This window comes from Kogia breviceps, chromosome 6 (genome assembly GCF_026419965.1).
Source record: "Kogia breviceps isolate mKogBre1 chromosome 6, mKogBre1 haplotype 1, whole genome shotgun sequence".
NCBI lineage: Eukaryota > Metazoa > Chordata > Mammalia > Artiodactyla > Physeteridae > Kogia > Kogia breviceps.
Genome location: NC_081315.1, coordinates 24103835 through 24127711, shown reverse-complemented (window position 1 = coordinate 24127711; position 23877 = coordinate 24103835). Strand labels below are relative to the sequence as shown.

At 42.7% G+C, this 23877-nt stretch overlaps 1 protein-coding gene across 13 annotated transcripts in view; it reads right to left on the bottom strand.

Annotated features, from left to right (window-relative positions):
* GAB1 (GRB2 associated binding protein 1) overlaps positions 1–23877 on the bottom strand; it is a 130560-nt gene that overhangs the window by 65344 nt on the left and 41339 nt on the right. The window contains exon 1 of one of the 13 annotated variants that reach the window (XM_067035593.1): positions 14976–15035. The exons of the other annotated variants lie outside the window; for them this stretch is intronic. The gene's annotated coding sequence lies outside the window, so the exon portion shown is untranslated. Of the gene's footprint in view, positions 1–14975; positions 15036–23877 lie in introns of those variants that run through there. 13 annotated transcript variants of the gene reach the window in all.

The window sequence follows — 23877 nt, the reverse complement described above, 5'->3', positions numbered from 1 at the left end:
GGGGATATGGGGATATACGTAGACATATAGCTGACTCACTTTATTATACAGCAGAAACTAACACATCATTGTAAAGCAATTATACTCTAATAAAGATGTAAAAAAAAAGTGTGAAGAAAATTAAAAATTTGATTAATTAAATTTGCATTTAATTAATTTAAAAATAAAATTTTTAAATTAATTAATTAAAAATAAAAGGCAGCAGCAGAGTATAGTGGTTAATAACGTTTTACAATCCACTGTTATGTGAAAGAACACTGCTTTAAACATCAGTACTTATTACACTATTCTCTTAGAATAAAGGGAACAACAATAGTCTGCCCTCCGTATCTGCAGGTTGTGCACCCACAGTTTCAACCAATCTTGGGTCAAAAATATTCGGGAAAAAAAAATTCCAGAAAGTTCCAAAGAGCAAAACTTCAATTTACCGTGCCAGCAACTATTTACATAGCATTTACGTTGTATTAGGTATCACAAGTAATCTAGAGATGATCGAAAGTCTATAGGAGGATGTGCACTAAGCCATTTTATAGAAGGAATCTGAGCGCCTGTGGACTGTGGTATCCGAGGGGGGTCCTGGAACCACTCCCTGTCAGATACCAAAAGGGACAACTGTATTTTACAAGCTCTCTCAAACATTTTTAGCCACAACTAAAGGCTTTAACTGCCTGAGCCGTGGGTATCCAACAATCTTACTGCTCACCATTTAAGTTACAATAGTATTAACCCATGAAAACATGGATTTCATTTTCAATTTCCCTTTTATGTGCTCAACTGTTCATGGGTTTAAACAGAATTCATTCAAAATTTAAAGTATTCTTAAGATATTCTTCTTAGCATGAAAACATCTAGAATGACACCAACTAGCAACCTATATGCATCTGGGGAGGATATTTCAGTGGAAATCAACAATTATATTTAATTTATTCATTCATTCACTCATCCAAAAGTGTTTATTGAGCACCTCCACGTGCCGCTGTTCTGGATGCTAGAAGGACGTACATAGGTTAAGAAACAAGAACTCGCCTGCCTCAGCAAACGTAAATTCTAGTGGAGGTGGGCAAACCCAAGTAAACGAGCAGGATTGATTTTAGTTCTGTAACTGCTACGTAGGAAAACTGAAGTCAATTTGAAAGTGCTAATCTTATCTGAACAATCCAAAGGATGGGGGGAATTGTTACAGCACTCCCATAAAACGTATTTTAGTACGTATTTTAGTACACGAAGCCACCGCTATCCCTCACACAGTCCCACTGGGCAGTAACAATTATCAAGCTCTCAGGGTCACATCCTGGGAGCTGCAGGCTTGAAAGCTCTGCAATCTTGTCTCCTCAAAAGTCTCCATCAGCTAATAAGATGAGGTAATAATCAATGTGTGGCTTCACTGTGTAATCTCCATGCGAGGCCATTACTTCAGTCCCCTGACATCGTCAAATACCAATCCTGGACCATTCATCTCTCGGGTCCGATATCCACAAACAGAATAAACGACTAGAGAAAAACAGAAGGAAAAAGAAAGAATGAATTTTACTTAACTAATTTCTTGTGTGTCTCCTGTAACATTTTCTATATTTTGTAAATAACTAAGTTTGTTCTTCCCCTACTTAGTGGCAAATCAAGGGGTACTAGAGAAAATGAAGAAAGGTGTTCAGGAATCTGACAGATGTTTTCATGATGAGAATGATGATGATGAAGGCAAGTGGCTAAAGGTAATAAAATTACTTGGCTTCACAAATAAATATACAAAATATGATGATTTTGTGTATACACACACGTATGTGACCGTTTTTCTGAGGGAACATACCCTACATATAATGTGTGTTCAGTAAACACCCCCTTGACTGGATGCTGAAAATTTATTTCTGCAGAGAAAAAATAAACAAAAGGCGACAGGCTTTCCTTCAAATGGGAGGGGTTAAACTGGACACACAGAATGATTAAGGTGGGCTCCCAAGGGAAGAAGGGATGTTAACACTGGACATCCTGCAGAAACCGCCAGCCTCCCTTTTTTTTTTTTTTGCGGTATGCGGGCCTCTCACTGTTGTGGCCTCTCCCGTTGCGGAGCACAGGCTCCGGACGCGCAGGCCCAGCGGCCATGGCTCACGGGCTCAGTTGCTCCGCGGCACGTGGGATCTTCCCGGACCAGGGCACGAACCCGTGTCTCCTGCATCGGCAGGAGGATTCTCAACCACTGCGCCACCAGGGAAGCCCCAGCCTCCCTTTTGATCTAACCTTTCTCCTCTTCTGCTGACAGCCTTTCATGTTCTTGTTTCCTCTTCTCTCTCTAACAATTATCCTTTCTCCAATCACTCTCATTTCCACTTTATTTCTTCTTACGCTTGCCGTAAGTAACATCAAAGGATGTCCATCTGCTTTGTTTTAAAGTGTCACGTTTAATATTCTTTTCTGAACCTGAAAAGCAGGTATCTTTATTATTTCCTTTTATGCTTTTGAGCATTTTTTTTTTTTTACATCTGAGTATGGGTCTGCCTCAATGTCTTTCTCTTCAGTAAAGTAGGCATTATTAGAAAGAAAATGGCCTTAAACAGAAAGTGGTGTTTGATAATTTGCTCATTCACCAATTGAAAGCATAGGCTAGTTTAGATGATCTCTAAAGACTGTTCCCACAACAGTAATAATAATCATTGACATTTACTGAGTACTAAGTACCAGGCATTGTTCTAAGCACTTTATACATTAACACAGTTCTCACCACAACCCTATGAGGTAGGCACTGTAATTATTCCCATTTATGGAGGAGAATACAAGTCACAGAGAAATTAAGTAACTTGCTGCAAGTGGTAAAGCCAGGATTTGAACCAATGTCCCCCAGCCCCAGAGTCTGTACCTTAACCACTTAACATCATACTATCTGTCTATGACAGGGGGCAGCAAACTTTTTTGTAATGGCTCAGATAGCAAATATTTCAGGCACTGCAGGCTACACATGGTCTCTGTCTCATATTCTTCTTCCTTTTATTTTTTTTACAATCTTTTAAAAATGTAACGAGCCTTCTTAGATATAATCAGACCTACAGGCTGTAGTTTGCTGGCCCCTGGGCTATGATTTTATTTCATATGCACCACTCTACTACTTTTTATTTAGACAATTTCAGACAGAAGCAAAGGTGAAAGATTCCAGATGGGTAGTTTATAATCCATAGCCAATGAATGCCCAAGAGCTACCAGTCATAGGTTGCCACTACAACAGTAAAGGTAAAGAAAATGCAAACATCCTGGAAGCAACCTAAGCGTCCGTCAGCAGGTGAATGGATAAAGAAGATGTGGTACACATATATATACACAACGGACTACTACTCAGCCTTAAAAAGGAATGGAATTTTGCCATTTGCAGCACCACGGAGGGACTTGGAGGGTATCATGCTAAGTGAAATAAGTCAGACAGAGAAAGACAAATACTGTATGATATCACTTATACATGGGATCTAAAAAATACAATGAACTAGTAAATAGTTCAAAAAAGAAGCAAACTCACAGATACAGAGAACAAACTACTGGTTACCAGTAGGGAGAGGGAAGGAGAAGTGGCAGTACAGGAGTAGGGGATTAAGAAGTACAAACTATGGGTATAAAATAAGCTACAAAGATATACTGTACAAAACAAGGAATACAGCCAAGATTTTATAATAACTATAAATGGAGTATACCCTTTAAAACTTGTGAATCACTATATTGTACACCCGTAACTTATTTAATATTGTACAGCAACTACAACTCAATTTTAAAAATAAGAAGGGACTTCCTTGGTGGAGCAGTGGTTAAGAATCCGCCTGCCAATGCAGGGGACATGGGTGTGAGCCCTGGTCCCGGAAGAGCCCATGTGCCACAGAGCAACTAAGCCCGTGCGCCACAACTACTGAGCCTGCATGCCACAACTACTGAAGCCTGCGTGCCTAGAGCCTGTGCTCTGCAACGAGAGGCCACTGCAATGAGAAGCCCGTGCACCGCAACGAAGAGTAGTCCCCACTCGCCGCAACTAGAGAAAGCCCACGTGCAGCAACGAAGACCCAACACAGTCAAAAATAGATAACTAAATAAATTTATTTTAAAAATTAACTAATTAAAAAAAAAAGAAAATGCAAGCATCAGAATCAAAGAATTTTAGGGGGTTTGTGAACACACAGAAGGACACAGAGCTTACAGACATGAACCAGGTACAGTTATCACGAATGGGAATTCATAAAAAACAAAAATCTAAGTAAGCTTCAGCAACCTAGTATATATTTATTTCACAAGTAGAAAATTCTGGATATCCCTTCCTTTATCTGTTGGACAAAACTACTATTGTAATCTGCTCCCTGACATCTAACAACAGCATCTGCAATATTAAAGAAATGCCTTCTTTTTCCAAGTCCTTCATACTAATTCATTATTGAATTATCAAAGTATTCATTATTTTCAATGTCAGAAAGTAAAGAAGAGTAGCTAATTAACTCCTAGCCCAAGAACCCTGAAGAATTTGGAAATCGTAAGAATCTGAACTTCATCCACTGGAATTCTTGCTGAGTCTCCGGCAACAGGAACATAATCTATCAACACGTCATCACCACTTACCACCCTCTTAAGATTTCAGAATTTTTGAAATAAGTTTTTGTAGGCTCCATATATTTCACAAGTTAATTTTCCTTTAAAAAACAAAAGCTCCATTTCAACAGTGTAGCAATCATTTTGATAAAAGCAATCAGAAACTAGGAATTTAAGCACTATATTTTGACTGTACAAGTCAAGTCATACAGGTCAATCTACAAAATCCCACCTCTTAGGAAACTTAACTTCCTTAGAGGTAAACACTTCCATGAAATCTGGTTCAGAGTATATGCTGTTATTTATTTTTGTCATTTTGGTGGGGGAAAAATAAAAATTGAGAAACAGTCTCACTTCTCCTTTCTTTCCTATGAACTTTGGACCATCTGTTTAAAATAGCTGCAGCTATTTTCAGTGGTTAGGCAAAGTGTTACTTACAAAAACAAAAACCAATGCCTGCTCATGTATGAGCATTACTTGCATACAAAAGAGTCTAGTGTAAGTTACTTGCCAAGTCTAAAATTGTAGGAGATTTTTAAAAATATTATGGAGCGACTCAGGACATCATTTCATTCCTTCTAATTGTTTCTTAGCATCTGCTAAATGCACAAGAATAAAATAATTTGGAGATCATTTTTATGAGCATGTGAAAATATTTTGCTCTAATACTAGATCTTTACCCCCAACTTGGCTGTCCTTAAGAATCTGTGCATTTCTTCGGTTGAGAAAAGTTGCTTATTTAATAGTTCATCTTTTTACCTGAAGTACTTGCCTTTAAATGCAGAAACTCATGTATTTGTCTTTTCTTTGGCAACAGTGCCAAGTCAGAGATAATCTCAGTGAATATTTATTTAATTTTTTTCCTTTGCATAGCACAAAGTATATCTTTGAAAGACAAAAAGATGAATAAGACTTCTCTGTGCAAGTCTCCACTTCTCTGCCTTCTTTTCTGTGCTTTGAAATAACTTCCTCACTCCTAGAAAAAGTTTCTCTAGAAGCCACTGTCCTTTGTCCTTGCCGGGTCACAAGAGGGGTTAAGTTTAACTTACAGAGCAGGCCTTTCAAGAAGAGCACAGCTAATCAGCCTTCACTCCATTTATCACATTCCCACCCCTTCTACAGCTTTCTACCCACCCTTCCTACTCTGCCTCAAGGTTTACCTGGATTTGCCATTTAACACTTAAAGGACTCCCTCCCTCAGAAAACAACTAACCTCTTAGCGGAGGTTAGCACAAATTCTGTGCTGCGACAGCTCTTTCATTCCTCTTCCCCCGGAGCCGGGAGATTGAAACCCTCACTTGAGATGTTATTTTTTACTAAAAAAAAAATAATGGTTGCCTTGATTAAGCCCTGCCTCCCCAAGTCTGTTTTTCCATCTTTCCACCGTGAACGCCTTGTAACTGGGTACATGCTGTCCAGTACCCAGTACCCAGAATCTAGAAATTCTACTTCCAGCCTCTCTGGCAGCCAGATGTGGTCAGGTGAGTGCAGGGTTGTGTACCTTTTCTGGGTCTGGGCCTCAAGACACTGAGCGTGACACCTCCACACTCTTCCCCCTCCCCTCAAGCTTGGACACAGAAGTGCCCATGGCCTCACTCTGACCATGCAGATGGACTCTGTGATGTCGCGAGGATGGAGTAACAAAGTAGAAAACTTGAGTCCCTGGATTTTTGCAAGGCGTATGACTGCCTTGCCTTGCAAGCCTGGATGCATTAACTGAAGTGTATCTTCTTTAATTCACTGTATTTGGGGATCCCTTTGTTCCAACAGCATTGGTTTTATCACAATCGATGCAAGCACTGTACATAGCACTGTTCTGAGAGCCTTCCATGAATTATCTCATTAATGAGCCTCTGAGCAAAGTACTGTTACTGTTCCCAGTTTCCAGATGAAGAAACATAGACTTGGAGGATTGAGTGACTTTTTCCAAGGACTAAAGGACGTTGCAATGATCAAAACTGCAGGTCTGTACGATGCAAAGTTCAAACGCCCACCCACTACACTGCAGTGTCCCCTACGGATCACTTTGCAAATCTCCCTCCGGCTGAGATTTTTCTCCTACATACCCGGAGGAGAAATATTACGAGCTCAAAATGAAGAGGTATAAATTATATTTGGTTGCTCATAAACATCGTTAACCTACTTTTTGTTGAAGATCAAAATTTGTAAAAAAAAAAAAAAAAAACCCAAACTTCAAAGGAATCAGACAGCAGCAAGTTGAAAGAGGCTTCTGGTTGAAACCTTTTACTTCCTTTCCAAAATTCTATTATGAGACACACAAAGCCTAGATCTGTACCTCAAATCAGTGCTGTAACACAAGATTAATTCAAAATGAGCTTATTTTGGCTGTGTTTAATATCATGTTTATTAAGAAAAGGGGCCATGAAACCCTTACCCAGCACTGGGGTTTTCCTTTCAGTAATATGAGGCCACACACTTTCACTCCTCATGAACTTTTAAAACTAAAACCAGGAGAGGTGCCAGGGACATGTGTACTGGAGGAGATTGCAGGGTGAAGGCAGGAGGCGGATTAGAAAGATCAGCTTCTTTTGTCTTTACATTTCACCTCTGGCAAAAAAAATCATTTTGCTGAAGAGTCCATTTAATCTTCCAGAAAGCTCTTACAAGTAAGAGCTTTATTTATTCCTTCCTTTATTAAGAGCCATTTATTTACTCCTTCAACATCTATGTATGGAACACTTACTGTTTGTTGATTACTGTGCCAGGCACTGGACACAGAAGAGTAAGTACAGGATGAGTTAAGAGACAGAAGGTGGTTTTTTATCGTAACTTAAGCTTGAGTAAAAAATTCCAGAATAAACTGTCTAATTCTTTAATAATTGCACAGACTGTAAGAAAAGAAGGCCCTTCCCTTCCCTCCTTTCTGACAAAAGGGGCTGTAAGCACTATTTCTAGGTGTGCTTCAAGCATCAGTTCTTGAACTCCCAGGTGGAGCTGTACCATTTTGTCTAGGTAGTATATCGTTCCTTCCGACCCTTTCAGAAAGTCTGAATATACATTTAAAATTCATGCTTATCCATCTGCTTCCTGCCATGATTGCCAACTTCACTAGGTTTTTGTTTTTTAAATTAAATTTATTTATTTATTTATGGTTGCACTGGGTCTTCGTTGCTGCGCGCGCGGGCTTTCTCTAGTTGCGGCGAGCGGGGGCTAATCTTCATCGCGGTGTGCGGGCTTCTCATTACGGTGGCTCCTCTTGTTGTGGGGCACGGGCTCCAGGCGCGCGGGCTTCAGCTGTTGCGGCACGTGGGCTCAGTAGTTGCAGCGCATGGGCTTAGTTGCCCCGTGGCATGTGGGATCTTCCTGGGCCAGGGACCGAACCCATATCCCCTGCATTGGCAGGCGGATGCTTATCCACTGCGCCACCAGGGAAGTCCCGTCACTAGGTTTTAATTAACAGGAGATGGGTGAGTGGACAGCATGAATTCTTTCCCAGCGTGAGCAAGTATCTCATGATTTAGATGGGGCCCCTCGTTCTAGGCTTGGTTTAAAAGACAGAGGGAGCAAAAGCAGTCGGCACTCCATAGGGTACATCATTTCTATAAAATTAAAAGTTCCTCTGACATTTGGTGAGCGACCGTGGAAAGATGAAGCTGTGAAAATGCTACCTTCTGTGATTATGATGGGAGTGAGTTTAGGTGGATCGTCTACATGATAAGGTATGTCTCTGGCAGCACTGGTTAGAAAGGGCTCCAATCCCACCCTGGGAGTGAACTAAGAGGCTTTTCTGCAGGTGGCCCATCTCCTGTACTCGGGGTCTGTGTCCACATGTTCCCCCTTAGGCCTCACGCGAGGGCTGTCTGGTTTCTGGCTCAGCCTTGGCTTCCAAGGAACTGCTTGAAACTTCCAAATGCATTAAATATACCTATATATATATACACATATATATATATACACATATATATATACACACACACACACATACATATGGAATTCCCTGGCAGTCCAGTGGTTAGGAATCCGTGCTTTCACGCCGAAGGCCCGGTTTTGATCCCTGGTAAAGGAACTAAGATCCTGCAAGCCTCTCGCGCGGCCGGAAAAAAAAAAAGAATGCGTTCAATACTGCTTCCGGTCTGAAGGAAACACTTTTACAACGTAGTGTTCATCTAAAAACTCGCTAAAATATTGCACTGAGTTTTGAAGATCTTAAGCGGCACTCATTTTCCACATAATTAATCGGGGCCCTATTTTCATTTGCACCTAAATTCCTCCAGGTAAGTCGGTTTCATTTTTCGTGACAGGCATTAATTTGTAGACAGCATCATTCTACCACTGACCGTCACCTACTAGGTAAAAGTGAAGAAGCCAGGGCTCAGGTAGACCTGGACTCGGCCTCAGAGACCTTACAGCCCCTGGGAGACTAGAAACAGACACGGGATGACTAAGCAATCCCCCGCGCCCTGCACAGAAAGTAGCGAGTGCTGTAAGATAGGCCAACAAGCACTAGAAGCATTTGAGGAGGGAGCGCTTACCCTCAAAGGCTGGGAGACGGGGCCCAGCTGGAAAGGGAAATCTAAATGTGGGAGGCACCAAAAGGAAGTCAGCACCCGCATCTGCACGGCTGTGAACGTGCCTGCCCTGCACCCGCCGTGGCCTAGGTCCCCAAAGCCTTTCGACAGAGCGAGGCTAAGGCGGTGATAGGAGCAGATCCGTGGAGACAGCCAAGTACAGAGTGGGCAAGAGGCGTTTCTGTGAGGCTGGGGACTGGAGTGTGTGCATGGCTATAAGGAAAACAGGATAGGAAATCAAAGGGGAGAAAGATCTGGAGTGACCAGCCAAGGAGCTGGGCCTGTATTGAGTAGATAACGGGACCCACGGGAAGTCCTTCAAAGGGGAAGTAACCTAAGAGGCACACTGATGGAATTCCCCGGTGGTCCAGTGGATGAGACTTGGCCTTCAAGTGTACGGGGTGCGGGGTTCGATCCCTGGTCGGGGAGGTGGGAATCCCACACGCCTTGCAGCCCAAAAGCCAAAACATAAAAAACAGAAGCCACGTTGTAACAAATTCAATGAAGACTTTAAAAATAGTCCACATCGGGCTTCCCTGGTGGCGCAGTGGTTGAGAGTCCGCCTGCCGATGCAGGGGACACGGGTTCGTGCCCCGGTCCGGGAAGATCCCACGTGCCGCGGAGCGGCTGGGCCCGTGAGCCATGGCCGCTGAGCCTGCGCGTCCGGAGCCTGTGCTCCGCAACGGGAGAGGCCACAACAGTGAGAGGCCCGCATACCGCAAAAAAAAAAAAAAAAAAAATAGTCCACATCAAAAAAAAAAAAAAGCCACACTGAAAGGAGGTTACCTTGGATGGTTTGGAGGCTGAGGTTCTGTGCAGGGAGACCAGTGAGGAAGCAATGGGAAAAGAAGATCTGAGCCCCGGTAGCAGCAGTGGGAATGCAGCAATTATCAAGTGCAAGACAGAGGAGAGGGCTGCAGGGAATGGGGCTGGGGCGGGGCGGGGCGGGGCGGGGCGGGGGGGCAGTACTTGAGTCATGAGGCTCCACGTTAAAGATGGAAGCTCACTTCAGGAAGCAACCTTCTGTACCTGCCCCCTTCACCTCCACCAGGCTCCTTCAGGCCTGGCTCCTTACATCTTTTTCCCAGTGCTGCAGTTCTCCAACGACCACCCACACACAAACTCACTCTCCCGGGCTCATTAGTCTTTATAAGACCCAACTCCTAACTCTGAATTTCCAAGGCAGTGACTCACCTGCTTACCAGAGACTGTCAACTGCTCCCCTAATAGTCATTTCCCCCTTTTCTATAGTAGAGGTCAGCAAACCTCTGTAAAGCGCCAGGCAGTCAATACTTGAGGCTTTGCAGGCAGTAAGGTCGTCACAACTCCTCCCCTCTTCCATGGTAATGTGAAAGCTGCTGCGCGGACAATTCATAAACGAATGGGTCTGGCTGTGTTCCTATATAATTATTATAATTATTATTTATTATTTTTTGCAGTACGTGGGCCTCTCACTGTTGGGGCCTCTCCCGTTGCGGAGCGCAGGCTCCGGACGCGCAGGTTCAGCGGCCACAGCTCACGGGCCCAGCCGCTCCGCGGCACGTGGGATCCTCCCGGACCGGGGCACGGAACCGTGTCCCCTGCATCGGCAGGCGGACTCTCAACCACTGTGCCATCAGGGAAGCCCCCTATATAATTTGTTTCTAAAATTTTGTATATTTTTACTGAGGTGTAGTTAATTTACAATGTTGTGTTAGTTTCAGGTGTACAGCAAAGTGATTCAGATAAATATATACACATACATATGTGTGTGTATATATATATATATATTCTTTTTCCGATTCTTTTCCATTCAATAAGATATTGAATATTGTTCCCTGTACTATATAATAGGACCTTGTTGTTTACCTATTTTGTATATAGTAGTGTGACTATGTTAATCCCAAACTCCTAATTTCCCTCCCTACCCCCTACTATCCCCTTTGGTAACCATAAGCCTATCCAATTTTATTTACAATGACAGGTAGCTGGCTGATTGGATGCTCAGACCACTGTTCGCCAGCTCCCGTTCTGCAGTACCAGAAGCCTTTGCAGGGTGTCTGGCTTGCTAAAGATGACATTTTCCAGCCTCCCTTACAGCTAGTTGTGGCCGTGTGACTCTGAGTGAAAATGATCTTGTACAACATCTAGATCATGTCCCTTCTCTTGGCTGAAAAGAGGTCATGGTGAGTCACCTTGACTGTGAAGATGGGGGCAGCACTCACAGGATGGCAGAGAAACAAGATGGAAGGAATTTGAGGCCTCCTACTAGTCCTGGAGTACGGACCATCTGGACTGTTCTGAGAAAAAGGAAAAAAGCCCCCCCCCCAAACCTTTTCACTTAAGTCACTGTATTCTGGAGCATCTCTTTATAAAGCTTTGCGTTTTCGAGTTTAGCTCAGTGCACGAGGAGGCTGTGTTTCAGAAGGGGAAACGACTTTGTTGCAGAGCCACCACATAATCAATGGTCAATCAAGCGCCCACAGGGTGGTCGGATGACTCAGCACACATCTACAACCACCACAGCACGAATCTATCATCATCATGGGAACTAATATTGAGCAAAAGCCTACTCTGTGCCATGCACTTATAAAATACAAGCTCTCACTTGTCTTGAAAGCAATTCTTATTCGCATCATTTTTTACAGATGAGGTTCAGAAAGATTAAGAAATATGCCCAAAGTCATACTACTCCAAAGATATACAAACTCGGGGACACATGATTCTCCAGCATGTTCTTTTGCCCACATCAGCTCCCTCGTGTTGAGGGCAAGCCACAGTAGTCAATTCTAGGGTGATTTTCAGAGATGGTTCTGTGACTGCAGGCTTAGTTTTCAAACTGAAAAGCGTCACTAAGATCCACTGACTGACGGCTCCATTTGGTTTCATCACTACTCCCCTTGAAGAGCCGAGTACGCCAGAATGCCACAAGGTTAAATGACTTATTCCTTTGAAAGACTCTGAGAACGCCAGAATGCGGACTGCATGAGACAGCCACACGGGCTGCCAACCCGGCCCCAGCTTTGCCACTACCTCCTCTTTCACTGCCCATTAGAAGTTAACTGCCTTGACACCTGCTACCCCGGGCTGAACAGAGGCTGCAAAGCAGTTTCAAAATATGCCAGCAGAGGGGGGAGAGCTTCTTTTCTCTCCAGGAAAGGGTGAGCAAGGCCACCGACATTTACTGTTGATCCTAGGCTGTCAGGTGTAGCAGCCGTCTTTGCTGGGGTCTTGGCACCCATCATGAGGACCATCTGCCTCTGTCTCCCTGACTGCACGGCCTTTCCTGTCCTGTACAGCCTGGTGGCCCAAGGAAAGTCAAGTTCACCTCCAAATTATAGCCTAGCTGATGGCACCAACTGACCGTGGTAGGTGAACCCAAAATTCAGGTGTAAAAGATTTTCATCTCATTTCAAGTTTAAAAGAAAGAACCATTGCAGGAGCTTCCCTGGTGGTGCAGTGGTTAAGAATCCACCTGCTAATACAGGGGACACGGGTTCGAGCCCTGGTCCGGGAAGATCCCACATGCCGCGGAGCAACTAAGCCCGTGCGCAACTGCTACTGAGCCTGCGCTCTAGAGCCCGTGAGCCACAACTACTGAAGCCTGCGTGCCTAGAGTCCGTGCTCTGCAACAAAAGAAGCCACCACAATGAGAAGCCTGCGTACCACAACGAAGAGTAGCCCCCGCTCACCTCAACTAGAGAAAGCCCGCGTGCAGCAACAAGACCTGATATAAACAAAAAAAAAAAAAAAGAAAGAAAGAAAGAACTATTTCAAAATTAGTTTGATATTTTTTTTTAAGTCTTTTTTTTTTTTTTGGCTGCATCGTGAGGCATGTGGATCTTAGTTTCCCCACCAGGGATTGAACCCGCGCCCCTTGCAGTGGAAGTGCAGAGTCTCAAGCACTGGACCACCAGGGAAGTCCATAGTTTGATTTTTTTAATAGGATAAGTTCATTTTTGAAAACATCACTTGTTTAATCAGCTGTGAATGGCTAATTAAACATTAATTACTTCTAATTAGTTGTTGCTATACCAAGAATTATATAAAGTAAATGTTTTAATATAGAAATGTAGTAAACATTACATAAATTTATCTTGAGTAAAGCACAAAATTAACATGCTCTTAATTACTTTTTTAACCCAATTATTTTTAAAATTAGGAAGAAAGACCTTACCCCCCAAATGCACTTTTTTCTTTGGCACATCTTTAAATAAGTATTTCCAGAGCCAAAATACAATGGATGCCAAGCTGCAGCTATTTAAAATCATCTTTTCAAAGAATAGTTTTGGGATGTGAGAAAGCTTCTCATATCTATTATTATGCTTTTTAAAAGGCAGGTTTCAAAAAGGTTTATAGACATTCTTGTAAAAGAATAACTACATATCCATATAAATAAGCATAGAAAATTAGTCCGGAAAATTAGTCAGTTTTTCTCTGAGTGGTAGTTACAAGTAATTTTTATTGTCTTCTCGGCATTTTCAAAATTTTCTAACATATCATAAAAACATATATTTTTAAAAGAGCTAGACTCTATAAAGGGTATAACACTAAAAGCTTTCTCCTTTCACTGCATTCTGTAAATGGATGCAGCATGTGGTTTGTGCAAGCTATTTTATATCCAAACCATACAGAAAAATCTCAGAAATGCCTATGTTAAACACCAAGTCTCCGTGCTCTGACACTGCACATTTCAGAAAGATCAGAGGGGCACCATAACATATGGAGATACGGAGCCACTGGGGAGAGGGTCCAGATTCATTACACCCACAGCTATTATCCATGTTTTATCTCCACTAAATTGACATTAAAAATGGAGTAGGGAGTACGTGTAGCACTCAAACACCTGTGACACACCATTATGGAAGAAAAATATTTCCCGTTATTTGAATTCCCAAGTACTGCTTACAGATCGAGAAAAGAGCAGAAAACAACTGTGAAACCGAAAAGAAATACATGCATGTCACAATTGAGCAGTTGGTTAAGATTAACTAGAAATCAGTTTCTATTTCACAATGGGAGTTACTAAAACCACAGAAAGCCCCACAATTAGGGAACAGAGAAGTCAGAATCAAGTCTAAAACTGGAGAATGTATCTCCCATCCCCAATCACAATGCCCCACAGGGTCCGGGGACACACATTTGTTTGCAGATATGAAAAGAAAAACAAATTGTAACGGCTCAAGCTAACAGATCGCTGCCCCAAGTTTCACACTAATGGTCATATGATCTCCCGAGTGCTGTTTCTCAGACAAACAGTCTCTTTTTTATAAAGCCAAAGGATCACCAAAAAGGCCTAAGCCAAGCAAGCTCCCATATTTTTAAAATGATGGATCGATCCTCTAACAGCGGAAAACAGGACTTTGAAAGAAATATTTCAGGAAAAGGTGAAGGTAGGGAGGTTCAGGAAAATGTCTGATAAAATTCCATGGCTTTTCCAAAACAACAAAAACATAGTTTCCCAAGCCCCCAATACAAAAAGACGAGCAGAAAATAAAAGTGGGTTCTCAAGCGACACAGTTTCTGAGGGAAACACACTTTCACTTGCTATTTCGACAAATATTTTCCCCACAGGGTTATTTTACTTACAGAGAGAGAAAAAAAACAATATAGACTGAACAGTCCCCAAATGTCACATCTCTTTATACAGACACACACAGTACAGAAATATACAGCTTTATGGAGAAATTTCACCTGCCTTCAATAAGTATTTAGTTAGCTGAAGAAAAGATTTTCAACAATAAAACAACAATGGAGAAAGACAAATAATAAATCAGCGTTAGTCTGTCTAACCCGAGAACAAGCAAAACGACAGCTAAAAGAAGAGATAAAGGTTGTAGGGTAAGAGAAAAAAAAAATTACTAGGATACTAAGTAAGATTCTGATCCATCAGCACCAATACGAGGAAGACGGCAAACACACCTTATGTGCAGGCTGCCTAGAAGGACAGCTTCCCCGTACCTCTGATTTCCATCATCCTGTTCAGGACCAGCCTAGGAAAGTAATATACACCCGCAGAAACACTGGCCTGGCCGGCACCCAAGTCAGTGACTTCAACTGCTCCACATTAATAACAAAAGCTGTACAGAGTGGACAGGCAGGGAGCGAGATGAAAGACCAGAGCAGACTTCTAAGAGCAAATCTATCTCCTGTTAAAGATGCTGGCCAAGCCCTGCTCCTCCTTGATGGACAAGATCTGTTCTCTTTGTGAAGACTACAGTCATTTCATGTAATGGTTTTAAAGTTTGCATGACGCTAACAACAAAAAACAATTTTCATGGTAACAGACTGCAGTGAACACAGACTTGTCGTGTGCCAGGGACCATTCTGCGCGCTGCACGCAAATTAACACGTGGGATCTCCAACAACCTGATGACATAAGTGCTACTAGCCTTGGTTTACAGATTGGGAAACTGAGGCACTCAACTGATAAGTGACTTTACCAAAATCACAGAGCTAGGACAGTTGAACCCAGGCTCTCAGGCTCTGGTGGCCAATGGCTTAACCACGACACCAGGCTACCCTGTGCTGAATCCTGTTCATGGCTCCTGCCCTCCATGCCTTCACCCCACGGAGGTCTCAGACCCTGCTACTCCACAGACTGCAGTTTTGTTGCTGCTTTCTGGCTGCTCCCCGGGTTGGAGGGGAAAGGCAGAGAGCTACTTTTCATGGAAGGCCTGTTTTATGTCAGCCCCTTCAGAAAAGAGAAAAATGCTCTCTTCCACCCTGCGATCTCGGCATTATTACTGTAATTTCCGTTTTCTAGATGAAAAACAGGTTCTGAGGTTAAGTGTCAATACCTTGCATAAGGCTAGTGAGAGGCATCAGGACCTAAATCTGTCTGTACTTGGTCCGTGTTCTGGCCACTACAGAAGGCATCTCCCACCTCAGTCACAAATTCATCCCCTAACTGGGGGACACATCCAACAGCCACAGATGAACTCCCATATTTTAACTCATTGTTTCACAAATGAATGCCGCCTGGACGATTGGGAGGAACGGAGAGGGAAGAAAGGTCAGGAAAATTCCAACACAACAGCCAAAAAACCCTCTTACACCATAGAAAATTCCAGTTAGGTAACAGAAAGCATATTTTGTGTGTACATGCTCGGCACTGCTGCAGAACTATGAATTGTAAATACACAGAACTGGATATCTCTGGTGCACATAAGCTCTGCAAATCATATTACATATTTTTTTTTTGAAGTTGTCTCAGTAGATAAGATTCTTTATTTGAAAGGAAAATTTAGTCATGGGCAGTTGACTGTCTTGATGATGCAAATTATTTTGAAGTGGCAAAATAATTTGGTTTCAAAATTTATAGTGGGAAACTACTGCTAAAACCTTCTGAGCCCTCATGTACTTTGAGAATTAGAACTGTCTCCATAATAATGAAAGACCCCTTGACCAACTATAGTTTAATTTAAAAACAGAAAAAGAAAATAACATATTACATTTTAAATGCACTGGAGGAACTAACTCACTATGGCAAACAATTCTGGGGTCAAATCCCTTTGTGAAGTCAAAAGCTCTTTCACATCCTCTAAGTCTTTGAATATTCAAAAGCAGGCATATTCTATTTTACTATTTACTAATGAGGTGTATAAAAATCCAAATTATTTTATATAGGTTTGGGATCTATTCTGCCTTAAAACTGAAGAAATGGACCATTATACAATTCCCCACTTTTTCCAGCCTGAGGTTCTATAAGGTGAAGTGCTAAGTTGCCTATCACACATCAGCATATAAATTAATTAGCATCTACATCTTAGCTAAGAATTTCTTGAAATAAAAAGAATAAATGGAATCAAAAGATTGATGATTAAAATGAAAAAGTATCAGGAGACTGTGACTCACAAAATGTACAGATATGAAGGCTTCAGACTTCAATCTCCTCACTTTATGGTTAAGAAAACTAAGGCCCAAGAAGTAAATTGATCTTTTCTAAATCCTAACTAGAGTTGGTAGGAGAAACACTGATATCCAATTCAGTACGTGCTGTGTGGTCCAGAATTGGCTCCCTCTAATTATGTGAGATAATACAGCACTGTAAGCTCTAAAAGAGCAGAAACTGTGTCATATGTCTTGTTTCTGTAGCTCCTACAAATTGCCTTCCTTAATAAATACCACTAATTCTCTCTATGGTGGGAGAAGGGAAACAGCGGTAGTAGAGTAGGCTACCCCCTAACTTCATGTCTGGTCTTTGTAGACTGTTAGGCAGATCCTAGGATCTCAGCGAACAGCTGTGCCAATCAGTGCCAGCCTTACACAGAGAACACAGGGGGTAGCAAGCAGATGTAGCACCTTAAGGACATCCTGTGAAAGAGCTCAAGATTTGAAGGCACGAGACACTTGCAAATAAGTTTACTTGTTCAGCTCAATATTTCTCCCCTCCAGGGAATTCTCTGGTGGTCCAGTGGTTAGGGCTCTGTTCTTTCACTGCAGAGGGCCCACGTTCAATCCCTGGATGGGGAACTAAGATCCCGCAAGCCGAGGTGCAGCCAAAAAGCAAAAAAAAAACTTTTTTAATTAATTTTTTTAAAGTTATTAAAAAAAAAAAAAAAGATTTCTCCGTTCCAAAAGGAATAAGCTGTACTTCCTGACCTCTAATGGCTGCTTCCAATATTAAATGTTATTATTCTGTTTAGACCCGAAATTTGTAACTTTGACACACAAAAAAACATACTTTAGTAAGTCCCTTTCAATGCACCTCTTTGGTGGGTTACCATGAATCTTACATGTATACAAGCAGTCTCACCCCAACCTGCCCCAGTGAATGGGGCAAGCAATGGGAACACTTTGCTCTGCAATGGCCACTGAGCCCCCATTTTCTTTCCTAACACCACTTCCACCAGAAAAGCTCCTGGGCTGGGGGATGAGGCCCATAGCACTTCGAGTGTTACCCTTAGCATCAGGGTCTAGGGCCAGGCTTGTGCCATCAAAAATACTGTTCCAAGGCTGTGGTCCCTCCAGACAGGCTGCCTCTGCCTGGTGTCCAGCGAGGCTTCGAGCAGAAGGGGGCCCCTTGTCAGAGCTGGTCAACTGCAGGAGCTGCCGACAGTGCAGAGCTGGTCTGAGGCCAGAGGCGTGGGTCACAGAGAGGCCAGGGCCGCTGGGAGGCCAGCCTGGAGTGGGAGCCCTGCTATGTAACCCGAAACCTGAGAAGGTGATTAACAAAGAGATACTCACTCACACAAAGGAAAGAACAGGAGAGGTTTGAAGACTGGAAAAATGAGAGCATGACAGTGAGAGAGATTGCTTTGGAAATTCCAACCACAGGTCTCAAAAAACCAAATGTTACTGTCTGGCAAATGAGTCCAAATAACATGCATTTATTGTGTCTGTGAGCTACATGGGATCAATCTTAATTGTTAAGCAGTGCTGCTACTAATACATATGTGTCAAGAAAAAGAAATGCCCAGTCACAGGGCTTTCATAATTAAGGAAAGAATCAGAACTTACCCTGGACCTCTGTATAGAACTTCACAGTTTACAAATCAGCTTCCTGTGCACTTTCTGCTCTGATCCTCACCACTACTTCACAACACTGAAGAAACTGAGGATCAAGAGGTTGATTTGGGCTTCCCTGGTGGCGCAGTGGTTGAGAGTCCGCCTGCCGATGCAGGGGACACGGGTTCGTGCCCCGGTCCGGGAGGATCCCACGTGCCGCGGAGCAACTAAGCCCGTGAGCCATGGCCGCTGAGCCTGTGCGTCCGGAGCCTGTGCTCCGCAACGGGAGAGGCCACAACAGTGAGAGGCCCGCATACCGCAAAAAAAAAAAAAAAAAAAAAAAAAAAAAGGAGGTTGATTTTACTGGTCTAAGATGCCCCAATTGCTACGTAGCAGGTCTTCAGGTTCACCTGGGGCTCTTTCACCACGCCAAGTCTCTTTAGAACTACTTTTCCTCAAAACCCACCTTTGAAGAGAAATTAAATGTATCCCTACGCAATACTTTTTTTTTTTTTTCAATTTTAAGGTCTAGCACTGAAACAAGCTGCAGGTTGAATATCATTAAACAGTGTTTGCTTTTTATTTTATTGAAGTCGAGTTGATTTACAATGTTGTGTTCGTTTCTGCTGTACAGCAAAGTGACTCAGTTATACACCCACGTATATATTCTTTTCATATTCCTTTCCGTTATGGTTTATCACAGGATACTGAATATAGTTCCCTGTGCTACACAGTAGGACTTTCTTTTTTATCCATTCTATGTATAATATTGCATCTGCTAATCCCAAACTCCCACGCCTTCCCTTCCCCACCTCCCCTCCCCCTCAGCAACCACAAGTCTGTTCTCTATATCTCAACAGTGTTTTGATATGCTACACAGCACTGTCCCTTTGCTGCAAAGCCTGTTAGCCAATGATGGGTTAACTAAGCTTTGAGGGCTAGTCTGGAAACTTTAGCACCACACATACTATATACTATTGTTTCTATGGGAAGCTCTGTTCCAAGTTCCAGTCAGCTGACTTAAAGGAGAGCTTTTGGTGCATATGAACACGGCCTAAAAATAATCACCACTGCAAACTGAAGGCATTTCTTGGATTTTGCTTTTCTTTTTCATTTCATTTAAATATATACAGACATACGCAGAGCCTGTTTTCACGGAGCAGCATGTCCGGTATGAAAAGCTAAGCGTTTCAGTATGACAGAAGAAACTGCATCAAATTCCCACATGTGCTGAGTGTGGATTACATAAAGAAGCGGGAAAGCCCCCTTCCGCTCCAAACCTGTGCCAGGACACCTGACACGCCTGTGTCTGCCAGAAGTCTGCAGCTACTCAAGTCAGAATCCATGTTTTTGATAAATCAGCGTAATATTGTAATGTTCTAAAAAGTTTTAAAAGGACGTCTTGCCAGGAGAACTGTTTTATGGCCCTTCAAAAGATCTGTTCCGAGAAAAATGTCTCCCTGCTAAGGGATTTCAAATGCTAGAAGCAGAAGGGCAGCTTTTCGGTGATGTATTTCCGACAAATTACCCACCATACATGGTTGAAAGTTCTCTCATCAAGAATTGAGGTGACAGGTTAACGATTTAAAAAAAACAACACAGCGTACATGAAAAGATAAATCAGAGCAGGGTTGGGACCACTGTGTCTACTCAAGGCAACAGGTGACCAGAACAGTGGGATAAATTCCATTAACAAGTTCTCCTGATGCTTTCTGATTCGTTAAAAATGGATTTAGACACCATTTTTCAGAACCCTTCCTGTTGTGTGAGTTCAGCCGTAACTGGGTTATGCCTAAAGCAAACCGAACTGAAACCACGAGAAAGAACAATCAGATGGAATCTAAGTACAATACTCTCAACCGAAAGTTCAGACAGAAAATCTGTCCGTCGCCTTTTACCCTACCTCAGATAGGAGGGATTGTGTGGGCCGGTGACTCAGGATCCTGCCATTTTTCTCTTCTGTCCTCACCCGGGACAGTCTTTCCAGAAGAATCTTGAAAAAGACAGACTAAGAATGACAGCGATCAAAACAAAAGGCAGATAACACGCATGAGAAACTCTGAATTGCCTAATTTCGGTCCCCAAGCGTCTCAGCCGGCCGATCCTCTATAATTTTTGATGAAGTACAACATAAACCTCTTTAGAGCTGTTTGTAATCAAAAGGTACAAAGTGTGAGACCCAAATTCTCTTGGTTATTGAGATGAGTCTTAAAATAAACACAAGCGGCTAATATTTAATTTGGTGTTCTTGCCTTTCTGTGAGAATTCTTAGTAAGATACAAAATGCCCTTATAAAACATAACTTAACCTACAGTGGAAATATCTCATTGGCGGGGTCACTGTCTAGATTATCTAGATCTCAAAAGCAAATCATTTTTTGAAAAAGCCCTATTATTGTTACTTTAAATCCTCTTCTCTCTTTACACACACACACACACACACACATATACACACTTAAAATAGTCTAATATGAAGCCCACAGAGCTCCACGGGGCTGTGCCAGAAAGCCAGTCATATTCTAGTGAGTCTGCTCTGTTCTTTTTTTAATCTAAAAAATATTCAATAAATATCTTAAATTCTTTTTTTAGTGGTGCTAGCCTTTGATTTTCCTGCGATGTGAATCCTTGTTCATCTTTCTTATCTATTTCCATAAGCTTATGTTTTCTTATTGAGTTGCCTGAAAGTAGATACAGTTTCATGACCTGTAAATCATCTTAAATAAGCCTACAGTCCAAAATCAGTATTACCTCCAATACTTGTATTTTTTCTTTTTTCTCGTCATTAATTGCCCTGCGCCACAGTTTCTTCAGGTATAAAATGGTGGTGTGTGTTGGAGAGGGGGTGGGTAGTACCAGGGGAAAAAAACCGCGCTTGATGATTTCTAAGTTCCCTTCCAACTCCAGAGTTCCATTATTTGCTGGTTTCTCTGGTCTGCATTTATCCCAGACATGAGCTCCCATAGAGCAGTGGTTCTTGGGGTGGAGGGAGCAGAGGGGGTACTATTTTGCCCCCCAGACATTCGGCAATGCCTGAAGACATTTCTGGCTGTCACAGCTGAGGGAGGGGTGTGCTGCTGGTATCGAGTGGGTGGAGACCAAGGATGCTGCTAACTGAACATCCTACCACCGGCAGGTAGCCCTAAAACCGAGAATCATCCAGGCCTGCACTGTCAGTAGTGCTGGAAGTTGTAGGGTAACAAACAGGGGAACCTAAATGACTTGTCAGATTCAGAAAGTTGTGGAAGCCACTTCCTAAAATATTTACTACCTTTCATATTCCTAGACAGGCAGCTCGGGTGCTTCACCTCCTAAAAGGGAAGCAGAAAGCAACAGGGCTTATTCACAGCTCCCATTCTTCCTCGATTTCCCTCTTTCTCTCATCCAAACCCACAGAATGGTCAATGATGGAGGCAGGATGGATAAGCCATGGTCCCTGCCTTCCCAGTGCTACCACCATCTAGTGAAGGAGACAGAAAATCAACAGTGGTCAGTGCTTTGGATGTAGCAAGATGTGATGTGGCTTGCAAAAGCCCACAGGTTCTTTCAAGACCCATTAGGTATCAAATCTTCATTTAACGATAAGATATTACTAAAGAACCTTCACTGACAAATTTTTAAACAGATCAGTGCAGCTAGAAAAGTAGGAGATGTGTTTTCATTAAGAAGATGTTTTTTCAATCTACCAAAATGATGAAAGTTCTTCCTCAGCCATGAATAGTATCTTTATCCTTCTAGAGAAGTACACAATCACGTGTGTCCAGGAAAACAGTACTCCAAGGATTGTTAGGTGTTCAGGTCCTACAAGTCATTCTGGAGTCTTTTTGTAGGACAAGGTGAGTAAGGAAGGCCCAGAGGTCAGAGTAGTAACTGCACCATGGGAACCACTGCTTTCTAGGATACTCTGGGATGTACCCAAGGGAACCATACAATTTTCCTTCCAAACCAAGAAACTTTTGAGAGTGAGTTATGCCAGGACAACAGGACAAACCAGGACCAGTGTTCACCAAAGCTATGACTGCTATGCTGTAGCAGCGCTTCTGAATGCCTGATGGAAAACGGTGCCCACAGGAACCTTGGAATAGCCGTGAGCACTAAACAAAAGTATGACTTCCACTTTCTTAGTCAACTAAAAATCAGTGATAGTCAAAAGGAAAGAAAAGTGATACTCAGTCAACACAGCCAAATCTGGAAAACCCAAACATACTCTGTTTATGAATCTAAAGTACAAGATTCCCACAACAGTGCGCACCAGATGGGATACAGTCTTTTTTCTCTGTGGCATGTGAAAAGCAAGAAAAATTGTGAAACAGCTTCTGGTCTATCAACTTAGCTAATATACTGATCCCCCTAATACACTGACCCTTCAGTCAGCCCAAGCGAATTTCTGGTACTTGCAGTGAAGGCAAGCCCTCTGCTAAAAGTCACGTCTTGGCAGGTCTGGCGTGTTTAATCACATTCTGGTCCCAATGGAAACTTCTGTACTAGGCAACGGACAGCCTCAGTAACTCTCCCCTAAAGTCACATGACCAGCAAGGTGGATGGGTTCCTGGGCATTTGAGTGGAACAGAAAACAGGATACCCAGTGCTTTGGAAAACAAAAATATTCCCAGGATCGGTAAGGTTAATTTTGTCTTTTTTCTTACCGATAAACAAGGTAGCCTCTTAAGAAAACATTATAATCTTACAGGGAACTTGCAAATCAAAAACCAAACCAAAAACATGTGCTAGTGCTTTAGGCACATGAACTAAGAAGACTGCATGCGAGGAAGGCAAAAGCGAGCCCAGGAGACCTCACGGACTGCCGGCAGCAGCAGCAACCTTGCCACCGCATCCCCTCCCACTTCCTTTTAAGCTTTATCAGAAGCAAGATAAAAAAAATCCTGGAAAAGGGACTTCCCTGGTGGCACAGTGGTTAAGACTCCGTGTTCCCAACGAAGGGGGCTTGGGTTCAATCCCTGATCAGGGAACTAGATCCCACATGCACGCCGCGGCTAAGAGTTTGCATGCCACAACTAAGGAGCCAGTAAGCCACAACTAAGGAGCCTGCCGGCCGCAACTAAGGAGCACACCTGCCACAACCAAATAAAAGTAATTAATTAATTAATTAATTATTTTTAAAAATCCTGGGAAAGATGGTACAACCTTCACCAAAGTCAGAAGGCCCAATTTTTCAACTTCTATTTCACCTCAGCGTTCTATATTTGATTCAAGAAGAGACTTAAAAACAGGCAACGGTGGCCCATCCTGAAAAAAGGGAACAGAGTTCACTTTTCAGTTTTAGCCTCATCTCATCCTTAGGAACCAAGGGAGTCACTACTAGCAAGCTCTCCACACATGAAGGCAGAGGTTCCAGAAAAGAAGAAAAGGGCACATAC